We start from the raw sequence: 8,213 nt of genomic DNA on the forward strand, positions 1-8,213 counted from the left end.
TGCAAACCCAGCCTTCAATCCTAAGAATTAGACACCAGGCAATGCCTTTGACTTTTAAAGAAGAAGCATTGAAGGAAAAGAAAATACTTTTACAGCCTAGCTGGAATCCCACTGGAAGACCTGAAGGGGTTTTACTTCTGAAATCAGCTGTAACACCATCCTCCCTTTTGGGAGCAAGCTTTTCCCTGCCAGTACCAGCTCCAAGCTCCTCAGGCTGTGCCCATCCTCAATAGCTCCCAGAACTGGTAACATACCAGACTGGGATGGGGGGAAAGCAGGGCACAACCTGCCAGGAGTGTGGGGTTTTATCCAGTGTTCTGTCTGGTCTTTCCTTGGCTCCCTTGGACCTGCTCATCAGCCAAGAGCAGAGATGTAAAGGTACAGCCACCAGTGTCTTCGACAATACCACATGTACCACAGCACGCCAAAAGCATTTCCAATGGACCTGCAAGCCCTTAATGGTGACTTGCAAGCAGAGCTAGTGCCAAAGCACTGGTACCTGTTCTGGCACAGCAAGGCTGATGATCACCTGTGACACGTGTGGCATCAGTCACCGAGGGCCAGATTTTTCTTTCATTAGGCTAGACTACCCTGCTGTGGTAAGCTGGCTAACCCTGAGTTGGAAAGCAGGTGGTGAGAGACTCTTTCCTGTGCCTTTTGCAGACCCTCCTCTCTGGGAGGACGCTGTGCCAGGGGAAGGGGATGCACAGCCACGATGTGGCCACCAGCAGGGCACGCCTCAGCTCAACTGCAGTCAGTGGCACCATTCCCCCAGCAGTGCTTCTGGTCCCTGCCTTGCTAATAATATTTGCTTTAAGAGGTCTTGATGAGTCAAGGATGAAAGTCCACAGCCTGCCAGCAACGGGAGCGAGTGCACGGAGTCTGTGCTAACAGAGGATGCCAGGAGTGCAAGGTGCACCTCAGCTGAGCTGGTGGGACCACGAGCCAGCAGCGATGACTTGGGGCAGAGCTCACTGCTGTGCCAAGAAAAACGAAGGCAGCCATTTTCCTGCAGTGTGCTCCAAAACTGTCTGCGGCATCCTTGCCTTGATAGTTAACCAAAATAATAATTTGCAATCTTTTTTTCCCCCCAGTTGTAGTCTAAATCTAGGCTAGATCTGTTTTCAGAAGCAGTCTAATTTAGGCTCACACTTTAGTAAATCCTTAAAATTAATGATTTCGTATCTGTCAGCCTCCGAGACAAACATAGGTTTTCAGCAGAACCAAAAACACAGCCAAAGCTATCTATCCCAGGTGAGGTCCACAGGGGGAAGTGTGACCCATCAGAATGCCAAGGAACTTGAGTCCAGCTTTGCAACTCCCTGCACATAAAGCCTGCATGTTCCTTCAGGACTTACATCCTTCACGTAAGTAAGACAGAGAAATTAAATCTATTCAGCAGGGAAAGCAGCCTTTTGCAAAGAGAAAATCCACATTTTTTCCTCATCTCTACCTCCCTGTTCAGATATGTCTCTTTGATGCGTCAAGGAAAATTAAATTCCAAGTTTGCAAGAATTAACAGCATATTGCTGCATTACAGAAGACCACAATCAGTACAGAGGATGAACAGCATGAGTCCACAAGGGCAGCTGTGGCTTTATATCAGCTAAAGCGGTCACCATTTATTTTTCTTTATCTTGAAACTGATGGGTTTGCTTTTAAAGTTCAAAAGTATTAAAATGGGATCAGACCCTTCAGTGGAAATAAAACAACAAAATCCAAGTCTCTTGGTTTGTTTAGAAAGGCCAACCTTCTTCCAAAACACTCCTGATTTTAATTGATTTATATGCTAGACAAACAGTTAAAAAGAAAAAGGAGCAGACTCCCGGCCATTTTTGCACCCAGTAGGACGCACTGGGCAAACAAACTCGTATTCATTATTTACCTTGGGGCAGGACCCCGACTCCTTAACCAGGTTAAGGGCCCCATTGTGTTAATCTTTACATTAGTCCAGCACAACGTGCCTCATAATTAAACAAAGTGATGTCAATCCCTCTTTAGTAAGGGGGCTGGGACAAATGCCACCAACCCCCTCCTCCCCAGGCAGGCACCATGGTACAATCTGCCACCTCCCATAAATGCTGCCATTCGTCTTTTCTTTAGATGCATTGCAGGAGTATTTCCATATAAGCCTTATTATAATAAAAACGACAGTGTGACAAACAGCTTTGCAAATAGGTCTGCTGCTCCAACAAAGCACAGACACAACACGCTGATTTGCAGCAATACCCCGCAAAATTCACAAGTGCTACTAGTTGATTTGAAACCCAGTAAATTTAGGTGGTTGCTTTATCTTCTTCATCACGACACCTATTTCCTTGACAAAGCTGAAGAAGTGGAACATGTGCTCAATGCCTGCAACTGTTCCCCCAATCCTTTCCTTCTCCTCCCCTCCAATTTACATTGATTACAGGTTTCAAAGTCTTAGAGATTCATTTTTAAGTTCTGTTTAAAATGCTGATTTTTACTTGTTTTCTTTTCATCTAGATCAATAATGCTCAGATGATAAATATGTACCATTTACCATTTATACTTTTTCATCTTATTGAATATTCTACAGCAAGCCTAAGAAAAATCAGTTCCTGGATAGCACTTACATTTCTCCTCTCCAGCCTATTCCCTGTTTTATCTCTAACACAATACATGAGCCTGAGTGTGTTCTATTAACGCAGACACCCGTTATAACGTTCAGACATTAAGTGCAGCAGAAAGGAACTGCATCTTAAAACGTTCACTGCTCATTAAAAAGTTTGTCTAATTTTATGATGACAGTTCAGCGCATACATTATTCTCTGCGAAACAGTGCCCCGGTGTTAAGACACCACCACATCAGTTTTCTATTCAGTCTTCACCGAGAGATGAAGAAGCCACCATTTTCTTTTTGATACATGCAAATTAAATTGTTTGTCTCTACAGAAAGTGTAAACCACAGAGAATTCTGCTTTTCAGTGGCGATACTGTCACCTAGCATTAAAAACAAGTATTAATTTGTAAATCAACCTCCTCAATCGTGTTCAAAGGAAGTAATTAAGCATTTAATGTACTAACAAACCAGCACAAATATTAGTTCTGTTTCCAAGGTATCTCGCAACCATATAAAATTCCCCTCACGCTGATGATCTGCATCAGAACAGACTCTTCTACACCATTTTCAATTGATGCAGGCTTACCAGGGTCTTGCACAAGCTATGCAATTTATACTGTTTCAAATTTAGCAACACATAAATAACTGCTTACACATATCTGGGACTATTAGACTTGATTTTACATTCTAGAGCATTAAAAAACAACAGCGTCTTGTCAGTATCCTGCTTACGAAATGCTACAAATTCTTTAATAGTCAAGCAGCATTTTCAGCATTTAAAAAAAAAAAGCTCAAAATAATTTTTCTAGCAAGAGCATTTAGGAATGCCTTATCTCATTAAAATAAAGTTTTAAACAATGTCTACATTTAACTTACATAATGCACTGGGTTTGCTGTAATTATCTAGCAATTCCAACTATTCAGTAATACAGGAGACTTAAAGCACAGCTTAGGAACAGGAAGATTTGTATTTTCCAGCAGCCCTGTGAAACTCTGGTGAAGTTAGTTCGTTGCACTGACAAGAAAAGAAACCTCAAAACCAGTCAGGCAAAGTAGTTTAGCAGCTGTATACAGGGCTTTCTTTCGCTCGAGGCTTCAGTAATTTCAACAGGCACAATTTCACAAATCATCTTTCAAACTCTGAATAGCCGTGCTGCGATAAGAACCAAAGCCGCCAGAGTCGTGGCTCTCCAGTAATGCACAAAAATCCCGATATACAGGGCGGCGACTAAAAGATACATTCATTAACTTTGTTTTCCTGGTTTTAAAAAGGTCAAGTGGGATGCTGACTGCCAGTCAACCACTTTGTTTCAGGCATTTTTATTAGACAAAAGGCTTACAGTTAGCACTGCATTGTGCCCCACCCAGCTGGCTGAGAATTGTCATCTTCTCACTCCATTAGGCTCTAGGGCTGTATCACAATTTCCTAATTAAGCATTCCCTCCGATACATGTGTCTACCTTATAAACACACTCTGTTCTTTCCCTCCCCTCCTAAATAATCTTTTGGCAGGTCAGACACGAGGAGGAAAAAAAAACCAAAAAAAACCCAAACCATGAATGAAACAATGAAGGAACAGGATAGTACTGACCTTTTCTTGTAATAACGTCTTGCATCTCTCCCTCCCTTGCTGGTTTCTTAAACTAGGAAACCACTTCTTTAAAAATTAATTACCGGAAGGAAAAAACCCAACCCTTCTTCAAAGCACCCACTCCTCCCCAAAACCAGGCAAGCCTATATTGGTCAATTTCTTATTCTAAATATATTTCAAGAACGGGGATTTTTCCATGCACACATCCTGCATCAACCTCACTCTATCTGCATATGACATATCAAATGCAATGGGTGCAATAAGATGAAGTAAATAACACTCTTTTCTCTCCTTGCACCATGCATACATATTGACACCACGCAAATGCACAGTATGTGAAAAGAATGTTAAAAACTTAATGCTTGTGAAATTATGAGATTTTCAATAAACCCATGAATTTAACCATTCATGAGAACAGTAAATGGCAAGTTTATCATGAAAGAATGTCACATTTACTTAGCCCTATTTATGTGGTTTGAGGCAGCCATACCTTATCATGAAATACCAAGAACACACTGTGAGAGAATATTGAAGACACTGCTAGAGTACAGAAAACAATTTCTGTTTTTAAAACAATTTAAAGTAATAGAACATTTTCCCAGGTTTATGTACTCTCAATTTAACTAAACCCCTCATCTATATTTTAAAATGCAAGCCTCTCTAACAATGGCCAAAAACAATATTATGCTAATACAAGTCAAAACAGAGCATCTCCTAGCTTGATGGATTACAGGGGATATAGTCAGGTAGGACACAGTTTTCATGAGAAGGCCCAGTTCCTCCTTTCCTCCTATTTTTAAAACTGATCTTTATGAGCACCCATTATTTTTCCTCTCCACAGCATCTTTTAAAAACCGCTCTCACATAGCCAGGCAGCCATCATGCCTAAATGCAGCAGCAAGAATTTTCAGAAATGTGAATTTTTTTACCTTCTTTTCAAGGTAAAATGCAGGCATATTGTGAAGAAACTTTACTTCTTGAACTAATATTCCTCAGGGTGTATTTGACAGAGTCCTATGAACCCACAATGACTTAACCTGTGGTGAAATGCGGCCAACTCTTCCCTTCTGAACACGCATTTAATATGTCAATGTTTCATGCTGGTAAAACAGTTTTCATTCTTTTTACATTAAAAAGACTATTCTCATGTTAAATAAGTTGAATTCGTTGCCATACCTTACTTTTGCTTTTCAGTTTTCATCTGTTCCTTGACTGTTGAGTGGTATAAATGGAATCCTTGGGGTACCTACCTTCCAACGTTTTAATGGTTCAAGCAAGGCCATAACATTGTCACAAATTATTTGAAATACATCTCATTGTTTAACAGGGGATAGGTGCTGATAATGCAAGCACTGGAAACACAGGTAAATTCTTTCCTAGTTACTTTTTTTTTTGGTATGAAAAGCAGAGCCTTTCAGAAATTACCCATGATGCCCCAGAACCAAAAACATCTGCAATATGCTATGCTCCCCGTTTGTCGCAATCAACCCACCTATTTAAAGCGGGGGGAAGAGACCATTAATCGACTAAAATACACACACAAACACAAAATTCATGGAAAGATCTCTTGTACTTACACATTGCACGGAGCCGCATGCAGGAAGGCAGCTGTGTCAGTGCCAGCCATGTTGAAGACCTGCAAGACCCAGGTATTTGTGAAGATGTTATTTGATGGCTTTGTGACTTTCAGCCGTAAAATATCCCCTTCTTCCCCAGAGCCACCTACGATTTTCCTTATGATGTTCTAATTTAAAACGTGGTGTGTGAGAGACAGGGTAAGGAGAAACGTTCTAGGTATTTTAACCTCTTGATGCTACAGCTGTAATGTAAGAATGTTTAAGAAACACCTGAAATGTTCCTTCACGAGTAACTATTTCTTTCCTGCTGAAGCAGAAAGGGGGCCAGGGATGGGGTGGGGTGGGATGGGGGGAAGCAAGCCCTAGAGCCAAGCAGTTCACACCTTCAGAGGTAACGACCCTGCTTGGTTAGGACAAGCGGTAGGACACACAAGGTGACATTTAAAATCAAGGTCTCCTTCTCAAACACTTTTTTCCCTCTTCTCCCTCCAAGTAGGTCACCCCTCTCAGCTGATTTTGTGTAATTGGTCTAGTTTGTTAAAAAGCAAAAAGAACCCATCCTGCAGCACATGCTGCCAGGAGAGCTAGTGCCCTACTGCAGAGGGAGAGGGCTTGCTAAAAGCCATTATTGCTACAGGGGAGCATCACCCACTATGACCATTTTAGACTTCTTCCAGGAGAAGCAGCACAGCAAAGGCGTTTCCCGGTGGCTCCCTGCTAATGACCGCACCGAGCTCCAGCCTGGCCACCAAGCCACGACTGCACGAGGGCAGCCGAGCCCTCCTCATCCCGAACTCCAGCGCTCAGGCTGCACCTTGGCATCATCCCCCCTCCCGGGTGACAGCGAGACGCGCTGTGTCGGTGCGGAAGGCTCATTGCTCATTCCCCTCGCGCAGTCCCTAGGGAGAGGTGGGCGCTCTGGGATGCTCCCTTGCCCGGGGAACAGGCGGCACCGCTATTCTGGAACCTTCCTGCGCATGCCAGCCCTGTGCCTGCATCCCAAAATCTGCCTGGCAAAAGCGCGCTCCTGGAAAGCGGCTGCTCCTCCCGACACACCAGCAATCAGAAGAGGGCTTTTTCATGCACTGTATTTCCCAACGAAACCCTTAAAGTAATTAATTGTGCTTTTGCTTGCTCCTTATGGGGTACATAGTGGCTAGAATGTGATGCTCCCTAAGTTTGGAGGAATTTTAACTAAAAAAAACCCGACAAAACCCAAAACCCAACTGAGATCAGAAACACACACCCCGACAACCGAGGCACAGCAGTGCCCTTTCCCCGCAGCTGCTCTCAGGGACGCGTGTCCTGCAAGCCCTAGGCGTGCAGCCCCGGCTGCGCCGCGCCCGCAGCAGGCTCCGCATGGCCTCGCACCGCCCCGCACCGCAGCTGGCCGAGGCGGTGCGGGAAGGGCAGCTCGCCAAGGCGAGCATCCTCACCGGGCGGCGCAGCCCGGCCCCGGTATCGGGGTTTTGCTAATGCCACTTCCCATCTTACGGAGTTCTAAAAACTTTCCGGGAAGAGCCCGGGGCGAGTCCGGACTGCGCCCCCGGGCTGCCGTAGTGCAGGTGCCCGGCCCCGGCCGAGCATCGCCCGCACCAGCACCGCGACCCCGGGGCAGGCGGGACGAGCGCTCCGCTCCGCATCTCGGCCGGCCGGACCGCCGGGGATCCGCGGGGCCGCACCGCCGCCCCCCAGGAAATCCGCACCGCCGCCCACGCCCCCGGCCCCCCGAGCCCGCAACAGGTACACCCCGGGCGAGCCCCCGCGGCCGCCGCCCCCGGCACCTTCCCACGGCGGCGGCAGCGGCGCCGCTCCCCCGCCCCCCACGGGGAGGGGAGGGGATGGGATGGGATGGGATGGGATGGGATGGGATGGGATGGGATGGGATGGGATGGGATGGGGGGGCCGGAGCCCCGCGCCCGCCGCCCGCGCACTCACCCCGCAGCAGCCCCGGCTCGGCACGGCTCGCCCACCTGCCGGGGCCCGGCCCGGCGCGGCACGGCGGCGGCGGCGGCGGCTCGCAGCCTCCCGTACTGCAGGAGGCAGGCAGGGGCGGGGGCGGCGGGGCCGTATATACCAGGCACCCCCGCCCCCGTTCGCGGGGAGGGGGGGGACGCTCGGTGCGGGGGGGCGGTGCGGTGAGCGCGCGCGCGCGGCGACGGCGACGATCAGGTGACGGGGCAGCCCCCGACACTGCGGAGCCGGGCGGGACCCGCCGGGCGGCGGCCGGGGGGCGGCGGCGGGAGCACCGCGCCGTTCCGCGCCATGCCGTCCCGCGCCGTGCCCGCCGTGCCGTGCCGTGCCGTGCCGTGCTGCGCCGTGCCGGGCCGGGCCGTGCCGTGCCGCGCCGCGCCGCGCCATGCCGTGCCGTGCCGTGCCGTGCCGTGCCGCGGGCGGGACGTGCGGGGCTCCGGAATGCCGCGGGAAGGAAGCGGGGGCGGATCGGGAGCGGCTCCGTTCT

At 48.1% G+C, this 8,213-nt stretch overlaps 1 long non-coding RNA gene across 1 annotated transcript in view; it reads right to left on the reverse strand.

The window, feature by feature from the left end:
* LOC135443113 (uncharacterized) overlaps positions 1-7,767 on the reverse strand; it is a 64,121-nt gene extending 56,354 nt beyond the window's left edge. Inside the window, exons 1-2 of the long non-coding RNA XR_010438823.1 lie at positions 7,691-7,767; positions 5,753-5,811 (exon numbers count right to left, since the gene is read on the reverse strand). This is a non-coding gene — a long non-coding RNA (uncharacterized LOC135443113). The remainder of the gene's footprint in view (positions 1-5,752; positions 5,812-7,690) is intronic.
* Positions 7,768-8,213: the final 446 nt, after the last annotated feature.

The sequence above is a fragment of the Zonotrichia leucophrys genome, chromosome 2 (genome assembly GCF_028769735.1).
Source record: "Zonotrichia leucophrys gambelii isolate GWCS_2022_RI chromosome 2, RI_Zleu_2.0, whole genome shotgun sequence".
NCBI lineage: Eukaryota > Metazoa > Chordata > Aves > Passeriformes > Passerellidae > Zonotrichia > Zonotrichia leucophrys.